Source organism: Mus caroli, chromosome 3, assembly GCF_900094665.2.
Source record: "Mus caroli chromosome 3, CAROLI_EIJ_v1.1, whole genome shotgun sequence".
In the NCBI taxonomy this organism is placed as follows: Eukaryota; Metazoa; Chordata; class Mammalia; order Rodentia; family Muridae; genus Mus; species Mus caroli.
In genome coordinates, this window is record NC_034572.1 from 46,529,658 (window position 1) to 46,542,652 (window position 12,995).

A 12,995-nucleotide genomic window follows, 5' to 3' on the forward strand; every position below is an offset into this window, starting at 1 on the left:
TAGGATTGCAGGCATGCACCACCATGAGCAGTGTGGATGCTAGGATTGCAGGCATGCACCACCATGAGCAGTTTGGATTATGAGACTCTTGATAAACCACCTGAATGAAGGGGAGGCCTGAGGCAGTCTAGGTAAGACCCCCTCACCAGGAGTAGATGACACTACGCTGGAGCCAGCCTTGCCTGTCACTTAGCAAAGCTTCCTCGGATTCCATGACAAGGGACTTTGAAAGCAGCTTCTACCAGATGGAGGAACCCAGGGAGACACTGTAATCCAGGGCTGGGTTTTTATGTTCAACCCTCTTTCTACAGAGGCCAGAAACTGTATGATACAGTCCGCAGAAAGGATAAAACAAGACCTGTGCTCCCTTTGAAGGCTCCCAGCACATAGGTCCTGCAGATGCAAGGCAGCTGAGCGCCCCTGCTCGGGGAAGACAGTGGGAGCATCTCTCGGTTGGGATGCCCTCTCTCTCCTTTTTAGATGCTAGTGTTGACATTACAGATCTGCGTTGTGTAGTCACACAATAACCCTCACCCTTAGTTAAATACAATGTGCCAAGTCTTTTAAAAATGCATGCCCTTCTCTTGATTGCTTCCCTGGTTGTTTTTTTTTTTTTTTTTTAACATTAGACAGATCTCTTGGGAGTCCTCATGTCCTGGAAATGAATGTAGCATGTTTCTTTGTAGGTCCCCCTTAAGTCCCACTAGATTCTCTCCAGGCATGACTGCTTTGCTGGTCTGTTGATGTTTGGTGATTCCTCCCACAAAAGAATAATGTGGAAAAAAAAACCAAAAAAACAAAAACATGAGATGGTTTGTAGAGTCACAGTGATGTTACACAATCTCCGATCTACTTTCACAGGTCATAGCAAAGGCCTTACTCACAGGAAGGGTGTACAGTGGGAACCCTCTCGGTACAGACAAAGCTGGCTCCAGAACAACAGTCTTCTCTACTCCTGAAGCTGCAGAAACACCCACTAGGTAAAGAGGAAGTAGACGGGCCTGGGGTACCTAGCCTTTCTTCTACAGACTTCAGACTATGGAGGCAGAGCTGTGGACCTTGGCATAGTGACCTCTATAGAGCTCAGATAGCAGAACGATGATGAATGAATGAATGAATGAATGAATGAATGAATTCCCCTGGAAGACATTGAGCTAGTCGGTTGTAATGTCATAGTGATGCTTGCACTGTATTTTCTTGTTGTATTTTCCAAATCAGCTCCAGGTCAACTCCTCCCTCCCCTCTTTCTCCCTTTTCCTCCCCAGCTCTTTCTTCTCTTTCCTTTTTGATTTTTTCTTCCTGTCTGATGTATTTAGTGACTACCTTGGATGTGTACCAGACAGTAATAGTCTATCTACTATCTGGGTTTAGGCTAAGCACTTAAATTTGAGACAATGGCAGGTAGTGTTGAGTTGTTTACACTTAGAGAGAGGAAAATTTTGGAATAAGTGTTGAGTAAGTGGTTTTGAAAACATTAAAAAGTTGAGAGGTTATTTGGACTCCTGTAATTTAAACTTAAAGTGGCCTCTGGGCAAGGAGAACACCTCTGGGAAGAGGTGACATAAGACACACAAGGCAAAATAGATAAGAGGAATCGTTGTGTTTCTTGACCTGACCGAGGCCAGGGACAATGAGGGGTGGGGGGCAAGTGGGACAGTTCTTCTGTGGCAGATTTGGGATGGTGGGCTTTTGAACTGCTGACCAGTAACATCATACATGGATTTCCCCAGGGATGTTTAAGCCTGTGGCAGCAGAGACAGGAGCAGCCACATGGTCATGGGCTGGGTTCCCAGGAAGGACAACATCATGGCGGTGAATCACCACATCAAGAAGGCTTCTCTGGAATCCGTTTCCACCAGACTCCCTCTCTCTGCCCCGGAGGGCAGTGGGTTGTGAAGTTGTGATGGTGGTTGCACTGAATAATTTACGTTTTGCATTCTCCGAAGATTTTTGTTGTTGTTGTTGTTGTTGTTGTTGTTGTTGTTAGCTAAAGTGGCCTCTGGAAGTTCTGAGTAACAGTTTGGAATATTGAACATCTGCTGGTTTTGTGGAAAGGTCTATCTCTGTCTTTTGCTGCAAAAGTCTAGCCTTAGCCTCTCTTTTAGTGAATGTTCCCGATTCAAAGATGAAAGCAGTCACACTTTTATGTATATCCAGATATGCAGCTGACATCAAGTGTATCCACCCGAGTCCGTTAACACTAGGTTATGAATGCACAGCTGCGATGGTCTGATGAGCATTTTCAAACTCCCATTATAAATAATAACTCCCTTTCCATATCCACTTTTTTGCTCGGGGAGGTTTAATGACTCTCAGGTTTCCTAGGCTAGCAAGTTCATGCTCATCTCTGTGACCGACCCACAATATTTACTCATGACATTCATAAAAATACCCTGCGTGCCAAAAACTGTTCTCTGCAGGAAGATGATAAAATATGAAAACATTTCATCAGCCAGTGGGAATCCCCTTACGTGCTAAATCAAAGGCTCTCTCAGAGGGTCTACAGTGACCTTGGAAGACCAGCAGGATCACCCCTGCTAAGCAACGGCAGGGGAGAGGACTGTAAAGCCATGGTCCAATTAGGGTAACTTTGTGTTTTAACGAGCTACAACCCTACAGGGGAATGTGGCTTCACCATGGAGGTAGTAGGGGCCAGGCTGTCCAGGCAGTACAAACCTGATTCTGGAGTTTATATTGCTTGTTGTATCCTCACCCCCCATCCCCGCCCCCAAGGTCCATCTTACTCTAAGACTGCTACTCTGCTCTTCTTTCTGGCCATGCACCCTCTTTCTCTGATGGAAGCGCCATGGAAGAGTTCTTAGAAGGGCTAGAAATGACACCGGAAGTCGGGCAGTGGGAAAAGCATCCTGGAAGTTCTCGGACAGTAGCAGGAACAAATTACCCTGAGAAGCTCTGCAAGCTGCACAGGTGCTTGCTTTTAGCCCAGTAGATCTCCATTAGAGAAGAACTTGCACAGAGAAGTTTTTATGCACCATCTCCTTCATTCCCCGGGTCAATCAACTCCACTTTTACCAGTTTGGGGCTTTGGATTCTACCATGTATGTGATTCACAAAATCGGACTTACTCGTAATGTAAGGAGGCTTTAAAACGTTGAACCAAGAGGAGATACTCATTCAATATAGACATAATTTGGGACTCAATACTACCCCAGACCCCAATTTCTTCATTCTTGCCATTCCCTACTGAGAGAGATTCAGAAATGGCGCCACAAATCCCTGCACCTACTACACAACCGTTGGAGCACACGGCTCCGTGTCAGCCAACGTAAGAGAAGAATCTTCATGGTATGTATGATTCAAGAACACTATCTTGCTTTTCCAAAATACATAGTGTGATGCATGGGAAGGAATGTCTTTGTCTCCTTGGAGTTATTTTCTACAAGAATAGAAGCAAAGACGTCTACTGGTGTCTCTACTGTCTGCCAAAATAGTGATGGTGGTGGTGGTGGTGGTGGTGGTGGGGTTGTTCTTGTAGTGGATTTTTTTTTTTTTTTTTTGTCTAGCCTTTGAATTTTGACGTGACCATTTCCCTTCCCAGGACTCAGGAAATTGGAGAGCATTGTATTGAGATACATCTGAGTGACAGTCAGCACGATAACTTGGAGCCACCTAGTATCTCACTGTAGCTGATTTGCTCTTGGGCCAAGCTTGCCCCGAGGTGATCTTTCCCAGATGGCTGCTTGGGACATTCTGCAAACAGTCTCCAGAAACAGCCAGCAAAGGAGATCACCCCAGGCCCAGGAATGGATGTCACCAGCTGAATCACATTTATCATGCATTCTTGTTTTTTTTTTCCAGAACTTTTGTGTTAAAGCTCACAGAGTGACTTACAGTTGTTCCATTGCCAATCTTGGGAGAGCAGTCCTGCAGTCTGAGCAGTCAAGAGGTAGAGGCAATTTCAGGGAGTTTAGCATGGACTACAGGGAGCATTTTAGGCCATTGTCCAATCATTTTTCCATTTGGTTTTGCCATCTGTCAGGGTAGATGCCTAAGCTGACTCAATTCCATGTCACTGTGATAGATATTTTTGACTCAAAGTCCTATTACTAATTTAAAGTACAACAACTAAACTGGGAAAAACATGAAGAACTTTAACATTAAGCTATTAAATAATATCTACAACCACAACATCAAAAGATGGGCCCATTAACATCTTGTGTGTTCTTCCATAACTTCTCCACATACAGGCAACTCAGTTTTACAACAATTAGGTACACGAGGCACTATAACCTACTGATTATAATCTACTGATTTGATTTTACATAATAGCACCTGACCATTTTCTCTTCTTAACCAATTCTCTTCCACAACATAACTTATGGTGAACAAAAGTTAACTCAACGAAATGTTTTACTATAAAATTTTGACTTTTAAGCGCCATATACTTCATCCATTTTTTAATGACTTCATCCTAACTTTTATTGTTAGGATTCTAGTGTCTAAGGGAATTATTTTAGAAAAGATTTTATTTTATTTTTAATGGTGTATGTAAGTGATATTGTGTGAGTGAGTGATTTTTGTGTGTAAGTGTGTGACTGTGTGTGCGTGCACACACACACATGCATGCACACATGCTCAAGTGTGAGTGTACTGTGTTCAGTGGTCAGAAGAGGGAAGTGAAATTTTTTAAAAATTTCTTAGCCATTTTTATTGCTTCTCTTGAGAACTCTCTGTTCAGATCTCTAGCTCATTTTTTTTTCTTTTATTGAATATTTTCTTTATTTACATTTCAAATGTTATCCACTTTCCAGGTTTCCCCTCTGAAATCCCTATCCCATCCCATTTCCCCTGCTTCCCCCACCCACTCACCCACTCATGCCTTCCCACCCTGGCACTGGGGCATCGAACCCACTCAGGCCCAAGGGCTGCTGGGAGATGGATCTTTTACAAGCAGCTGTGACTCACCTGATGCTGGAGCTCATGCATCCTCTGCAAGAGAAGGGCTTGCTCTTAATGGCTGAGTAATCTACCTAGCTTCCAAAAATATATTTTAAATAAATATTAAGCATTTAAAAATCAATATTGCCAAATTTTACCTTGGCAAGATGAATTTATAGTTCTGACACCATTTTTGCTTGTTCCCAATAGACATTGATTTTATCAATTTGTAATCTTTACCAATTGACAAAGGGGAAGCAATATCTTATTTTTGCTTTTAATTCAAAATTGTTTGCATGATGGTAGAAGTAAATATTATTGGTCATGACCATGTCTGTGTTGAGCAGTGCTTATTCATGATATTTTTATTTTCATTCTGATGTGTTACTCTACTTTGGTTTTTAAAGGTTTATTATATATAATTGCAATATTCCTTCTGTTATATATGTAACAAATACTTTTATAGTGCTCTGACTTTAATATGTTTAGACAATTTATTTATATGTTTATTTTTTATATTTATTTAATATGTTTAGACAAATTCTTCTTTTTTCTGACCTGTGTACAGTACAGGTATCATGTTTATGGAGTCATTTTCTATCCCCAAGATTATGCAAACATTAATTTATTAACATACAAAGTTCCTAATGATTTTTGATGATGGTGTCTCTTGCATTTCTATTCTGACAGCAAGATTTTACTGCTTATTCACATGCCTTTTCTGCTTTCTTTTTAATTTCCTATTCTATCCACACCCAGGCATTCAATTGGCCCTGCCCGGCCTCTTTCTTTCTCTGCTCTTCTATTTTTAGATATTATGCTTTTAAAAGATTCTGGCACCGATGCTGCGAGTCTCATTTCTATAATGGCATAATATCTTCCTAGGTGATTCTCTTTTCTTAACTCAGCCTGGTATTTTATCTGAAAAATAAATAATTCATACACCTTTGATACAGAGAGAGTCATTTACATGTCTGCCATAATGCTTCAATGTTTAAAATCAATTCAAAAACAATCAGGGTGTTTGGGTAGCCTAAATTGATTGCTCCAAGGCAAAATTTGAGAATACTGAGATGTATGTTAAGTTCAATTTTGCCAAAATGTCCATTCTCTCTTATTTTGTTTTTCGGCTACACTGGAAAGGAATATATCTTGGCTTTGTGTCCCCTCTTGCCCAGTCTCAGAGTTTTCGGAATTAGTTACAGTATAATTGTTTCTAAGAGTGGCCCCCAAATGAGGGAAGTGTGATTAAGTAGTGTTTCTCTTTGATGAAGGCCTTTTAATTCTTATGCTTGTAGTAGTGCGATTCGAAGGGGGAAACCCCCACAAGCACTGTGAAACAGCTCTACTCTATTCCAGAATAAAGAGACCTATGTGTACCAGCCTTCCAAAGAGCCTAAGGAAAAACAGGATGGGCGTGCAGGTTGGGGTAACTAGGGCTTTCAGATAAAAATCTCTTCATTAACCCTACTTTGTGACGAACTCAAGAATCAAGTTTATGCTCATTTGTACTGTAATCTTATTAGTTCAGTCAATCAACCAACAAACATTACATGCTTAGTAACACAAAGTATTGTTCTAGACATTTTGCATTGAGCAAGAGAGCAAAGCCCCTAGGAAGCAAAGATTCAAGTGGCACAGATTAATCATTGAGGCTGGCATCAGACTATTGCAATCTTACTCGATGAAATATGAAGTTATTTAATTGATTAAAGAGTCAACTTATTGAGCAAAATATTTACTTCATGAAAACTAAGCAGGATGGAATAAAAGACCGGGACAAGAATTTTGAGATTCATGGAGAATACCATGTTAGATAGAAGTCTACATTCGTCATAGGCCATTCGTAGAGAAAATTCTCCAAGCTAGTTGTTACTATCTCTGTGTGTGTGTGTGTGTGTGTGTGTGTGTGTGTGTCTGTCTGTCTGTCTGCCTGTCTGCCTATCTAATGTTCACTAAAGGAAAGACTAAAGGCATATTCTGCATGTGTTCTGTTGGAAGAGATTGTGTAAGTGGGCCAACTCTTTTCTGCTTCTTCAGGTTAAAAACAAACCATCAAACAAAAAACAAAAAAACCAAAAACAAAAACAAAAACAAAAACCCCCAGAACTCTGAGTTCTCTTCATTACCTTCTTCCCCACCCATTCCTACTCACCTCCCAACTCCAACTCATCATCAGTATATTTTAGCTTTGACCTGAACATAGTTCCTAAATGCGCCCTCTGCCCTACTGCTACTACGGGCGTTTTGGGCTAAGCCGAGTGTGCAGTTTCCAAACTTGACCCCACCCCCTTTGCTAGCTTGCTTTTTGCAATCTGTTTTCCACAGCTAGTCAAAGAAAAATGTTTTAAGGTAAATCAGATTAACCCTCTCTGCTTGAACCTTGCCCTGGCTTCTCCCAGCCCTTCTGTGAAATCACACTTTCCCATGGTCATGAAGCTCTCACAGGATCTTCTAGAACGTTTTTTGTTGTTTGTTTGTTTAGTTTGGCTTTTGTTTTTTGGACTTTTGGTTTTTTTGTTGTTTGGGTTTTTTTTTTGTTGTTGTTGTTGTTTCTTTCTTTTTTTTTCTCTACACACATACCCTGCATGGTGTCCTGGTCTTGCTGTCTTCCTCTGGACTCTTCCAACAAGCCCAGCTCGCTCTAACTTCAGAGGCCCTGTTTGTGCTGCTGGGGTCAGCCCTCTAGAACTGACTACTTAGAAGATAGAAGTATCTCTACCTTTCTACTTGAGCTCCAGGATGCTCTTAGAAAACTGCTATGTGGCTAGCCTACTCATCACTCTGGATACAGTAGATACAGTGGACTGGCCAGGCTCTGTGCTCTTAAACTAATAAGAGCAGGATGAGAAGGAGGTCTAGAGGGACAAAGAGAAGGAAGAAAATAAAGAGGGAAATCCATCCTCTTGTTCCACAAACTTTCTCTTCAAATTTCAGTCAAGCCACTCAGCTGAATGAGCAGAAGGGGAATGTGGACCACACTACAGATATTCTAGTGGTTACCCAGTGGTCAGGTGTCCACTGGCAGCTGAAACAGAAATCAAAGAACAGAAAAGAGCAGAGGACCTTGTGCCTTGATCACTCCAGTTAAATGTAGATATGGTCACTGAAATGTCCTCCCCTAGAAATCTCCACACTGTGTTGATCTTAATTAATGTATAAACCTCTGATAGCAAAAACATCCGGACTCCACGGCCTTAAACAATGAGGCGAACCTGCAGGCTCATAACAGTTTACTTGTATAGTAGCTTTAGAGTTAGCTAGTGCAAAGGCTCCTGATTGTATCAGGGACTCATTCTCTCCTTCCTGGAGCCTGGCTCAGCATGAGTTTGTCTTTAAGCTAACTTCGCAGCAGTGACCGGCTGCCACAGCTCTAGGCATCTCACTCAGACCTCTGAAAGTCCACTGAAAGAAGCAGCCACTATTCTCTGTGGTTTTGTTTTTAATAAATAAAGAAACCTTTGTTGGAATCCTTTATCCAATTTTCCTTACTGTTTAATCAGCTAGAAATAACATCTAAGCAAATGATTAGATACTATTCCATTGTATAATACTGTATGCAATTTACCCTTCAAGTAGGCTTAGGCTTATTTCCCTGGAAAACGGATGCCTGCTACCAAGGAGCCAGGAGATGAACAGGTTTTGAGCTGTCAACTAACAGGAACTGCCACACACATCCTCCCTATGTTCTTTGCCTGTTCTTACTTTCCCTTGTTTGGGCTTAGTTCAGGATAGCAGTAGGGGTTGACAATACTGACATTGAGTGAGGAAGAAAGGAAGGGCCAGAGATCATGCCTGGGGGCATTCCAGTGCATAGAGATCAGAGGCATCAGTTGGAACCTCAGAGAAGACAGGAGGATGAATGGGGAGTGTGGCAGCTTGGAGTAGGTGGTATGCTATATCTTGTATAGTTCAAAGGATATGATGTTTGAACTGCTGGAGTCAGCAACCCTGAGGTCCTTAGGTTGAGAGGTGAAAACACACACATTATTGGAGTAAGCTGGAGAAAGAACAGAACAGGAGGCAAAATGGAGACACCCAGCCAACTCTACTAAGAGTTGTGACATGAAGGGTAGCAAGCAAGTGCCACAGAACAGGCACCTAAAGGAAACCCTCTCCAAGGTCGGGAAAAACACACACTACTCAAGAAAGGGGAGAGAGACCTGCAGGGCAAAGCCCTTGAACAGAACTCAGGAATGGAATTTTAGTTCTACCTGCAAGTTCGGAGGTTCATCTTGACAAGGAGCCAAGACACCACACTCCATTTAAAAGAAGGAATCATATACCACCAGTCTCATGCGCAAAGCCAGTCAGATGTCATGAAGGTACTTATGAGTGTTTGGTGTTGACCGCTTCTAATTGTCTCAACTAAATGGTAAGGAAGACGTTAGTTGAGAGTGAGAATAGCGGAGAACATGTCCACAGAGAGAGAAAAAGTTTGAGGCAAGTAATAAAGAATGAATGTGAAAACTAGAATGGGCTAAAAAAAAAATACTGGATAGTTTCTTTATTTGCCTGTTGCTGTACATAAAATTCTAGGCTAAAACCTAGATTGAACTTAAATGGCTTATAATATGCAACGATAGGGGGCTGGCAAGATGGCTCAGCGGGTAAGAGCACCGATTGCTCTTCCGAAGGTCCTGAGTTCAAATCCCAGCAACCACATGGTGGCTTACAACCATCCGTAATGAGACTAGACGCCCTCTTCTGGAGTGTCTGAAGACAGCTGCAGTGTACTTATGTATAATAATACATAAATCTTTAAAAAAATATGCAATGATAACTAATCTGAGTTTATGAGGTACCAGATAAACAAGTCACTGTACCCCGTCAAAGACCTGGAAACCCACTACAAAACAGAGGGTGACCTCTGCCAGTTCATCTAAACTACAGTCCCAGCTCTGACATTATTGGCCATTAAGTGTCTTCATCTAAGATACTCAGGCAGCTGGATATATTGATGGTAACAACTTAGGTCATGTTGGCATTATCTATTCTAGGGTGATACGGACTTTAACACTGTCAGGTGCATGTCACCTCTCCATGGACCACAGCTGTGTATGAATTGGTCACTTAGTACATAGCATAGTGGTTGGGACAATGGCTGTAAGTACCGGCTACGCTGGAGCTCTGACTCCTCCTCCTGTGGTATGGCTTGAATCAGCCACAAACTCATTGTGTCTGTCCTCTCATCTGTAAATCAGGACAAAAGTAAAGTTGTTATGTGTCCTACTGAATGAAGCAATCAAGTAAAGACTGCAAGACTTTGCTGGCGCACAGTAAACACTCATAAATATTAACTGCTTTTTATGATCATTAGTCATTGTTCAAAACTAAGAGGTTCCTGGAACTGGTTGCTAAGAAGAGTAAATCAAGGGCTGGCCCCGCCCAGCTGTAGACTAGGATGGCAGTCCCCAGGGTGTGTCATTCCTCCTTTAGTCTGAGGAAAATTATTTTGCACCAGGCTTTCAACAAAACCCTGTTAAATGAAAATAAGAACAATTAATTGTCTACGAAGGCACACACTATCTTTATGGAGCTTTATCTACAAATGTTGATACTAACTTCTATCTGAAGGTGGTCCATCATATGGAAATTAACATAATTTAGTTCCTCAATGCTAGAGGCTGAGCCTCATCTCAGTTCAACTTCACCTGTCCAGTTCTTTGGCTGGGCTGACTTCCCTTCCTACTCGCACTGTCTCTGGAAGCCACAGGACCTCCTGAATCTTCTCTTCTGCCTCATGAGGATGGCATCATCACGTCTTCATACTCACAAATCTCCCTTTCCACAGGCTGCTCTCCAGTCTCGCTGAGTTTCTTCAAGGATGGTGCCGTATAAACGTCCTTTCCTTTGGATCAGGGTCCTGTCATAATCTCAGCCCTCACTCACTTTCCATGTCTCCAGTTGAATCCCCTTGTGTACATAGTCTCAGAGCAGCCTGCCCTCTCTGTCAAGCCCCCTTCAGAACTTCATTGGCTTTCATTTATAATTATCTCTTTCGAACATTGTTCATTATTTCTTGCTCACTATAATATCTTAAACCTCTTGTGCAATGGCCGATACATAAAATGAAATAACCAACTACGAATGAGCCCACATTATCTATGCTACCTCCAAGGGTCCTTTCAATTACAGAGCCGCCAGAGTTTTCCGATATGGCTTCTTCTTTTTTTTATTTTCATCAAAAGAAGAAAACTACACGCAATTATTCAACTCTAGTTACTTATTTGTATGCTGATACTTGGAGGGGGGAGTTAACATTGATATCTTTTAGAAGCTAAGATGGACTCAGGATGGATGTTACTGTGGAGACATGCACAGGTCCACAATGTGGGATAGGGAAACTAAAAAACATCCATCAACTCTGTGACAGAGTCGTGGATGTTTATTGTGAAAGCTTTTCCTTTGGTTTGGGAACCTTCACAATAAAGTGATTAGGAATAGAACGGTGGCTGAGAGTGATTAAATGACCATCCTGATATTACGCTCTGAAGCTGGGCTGAGACCCAAATCTAGGTCCAAATCTGATCCAAGTTCCCATGCCTAAGCGGGCCATTTAAGAAGAATCATTATTGTTCCGTGTTTAAACAAAGGCGCTAGTACCAGAAAGCCCTAAATCCTGGCTAACCCGCTCTGCACACTGGCTCTTCCATAAAAGGGATGCTGCTTCAGAGGAGAATGCATTTTCCATCTCTCAGATTCCTCTCTGGGAGTATCATCCCCTTCATCTTGGTCCCTTCGGGGTGTTTGACATTTATCGTAATGGTGCGGCTTTGCTCCAAGAGCTGTCGCCCTCTTAAGGGAGCACTTTCAGGTTTTAAAAATACTCCACATATTCTCAGTGATGACAAACCTTTGTCCTTTTAAAAGATCCAAAAATTACTTGAAGCCCAGTCAGGTGAATAAAATCTGAGGTTTACAATACCTACCTTGGGTACAGACATCAAGGATGTTTGTGTTTGTTTAGCTTGTTTTATACTTTTGAATGAGACAGACCTATAGACTAACAAAGCCTTTCTTCCTAGTGTGACAGAGAGTGCCATCCCTGAAGCCTTTCCAGGGCCTGTGTAGGGCTCTTGTGTGTTATCCATCATGGCCCTTGCCAACCCTTGTGGAAGCAACATGCCTAACAACTGTCTCCTTTAGTGTCTGGAACTCCACAGGGCAGGGACCTTCCATGCATTCTCGCTCTTCCTAACCTGACATTGCCCTTTAACTTAGGAATAATAGCTTAGTCAAAATGTGCCTTCATGAGTGAACTGGCTGTTCCTATCAGTTCACATGGAGCACTGAGCTCGGCCACTGGCTCTTGAGTTTGTGACCCGATGCCTCTATCATCAGCTTTTTGTAGTGCTTCATGTTCCAGACGATAAAGAATGAAAAAGCACAAAACCACGTTACCTTAACATTTTCTGGGGGCTTCCTTCCTTCCTTCCTTCCTTCCTTCCTTCCTTCCTTCCTTCCTTCCTTCCTTCCTTCCTCCCTCCCTCCCTCCCTCCCTCCCTCCCCCGCTTGCTCTCTCTCTGACTTTTAATTGTCATAAATAAGTTTTGGCTACATCCTTTAATTTTTAAAGTATACAATTTCATATTTTACGATGAAAATTCTTCATCTTCTACATTTCCTCATGCCTCCTTTCTGTAGATTGTAGGTGTCAGTATAGATCATTATAATCATGAAAGATGTATCATTACAGTAAAGAAAAAAACTGAAAACATATTTTTCATCTGTATATGAATAGTCTTATTCATAGATAGACTTCATAATATTGGATTTCTTCATATTATCTGTTAAGAGAGGTCTACATGCTGTCTTATGCTATAGTTACTGTGATGGAATAGTCAACATCCACACTATATTCTACAGTAATGTGAGAACACCATCCCATGTGAAGACTGGCAGAAACAGGCCAGTGTAGTTGATGTTTGTCAATGATGCACACTGCCTGGATTGAAGTCTTCTCAGCCCCAGTGCTCTGAGCCAGCTCTGCCTGAGGATCTTGGCACATTTGAATCCCAGTTAGCTGTCACCACTTAGCTGTTATATTTAAAATTCCACTTCCAGACTGGGCTAGTCTCTAAGTTCTTGGTTCT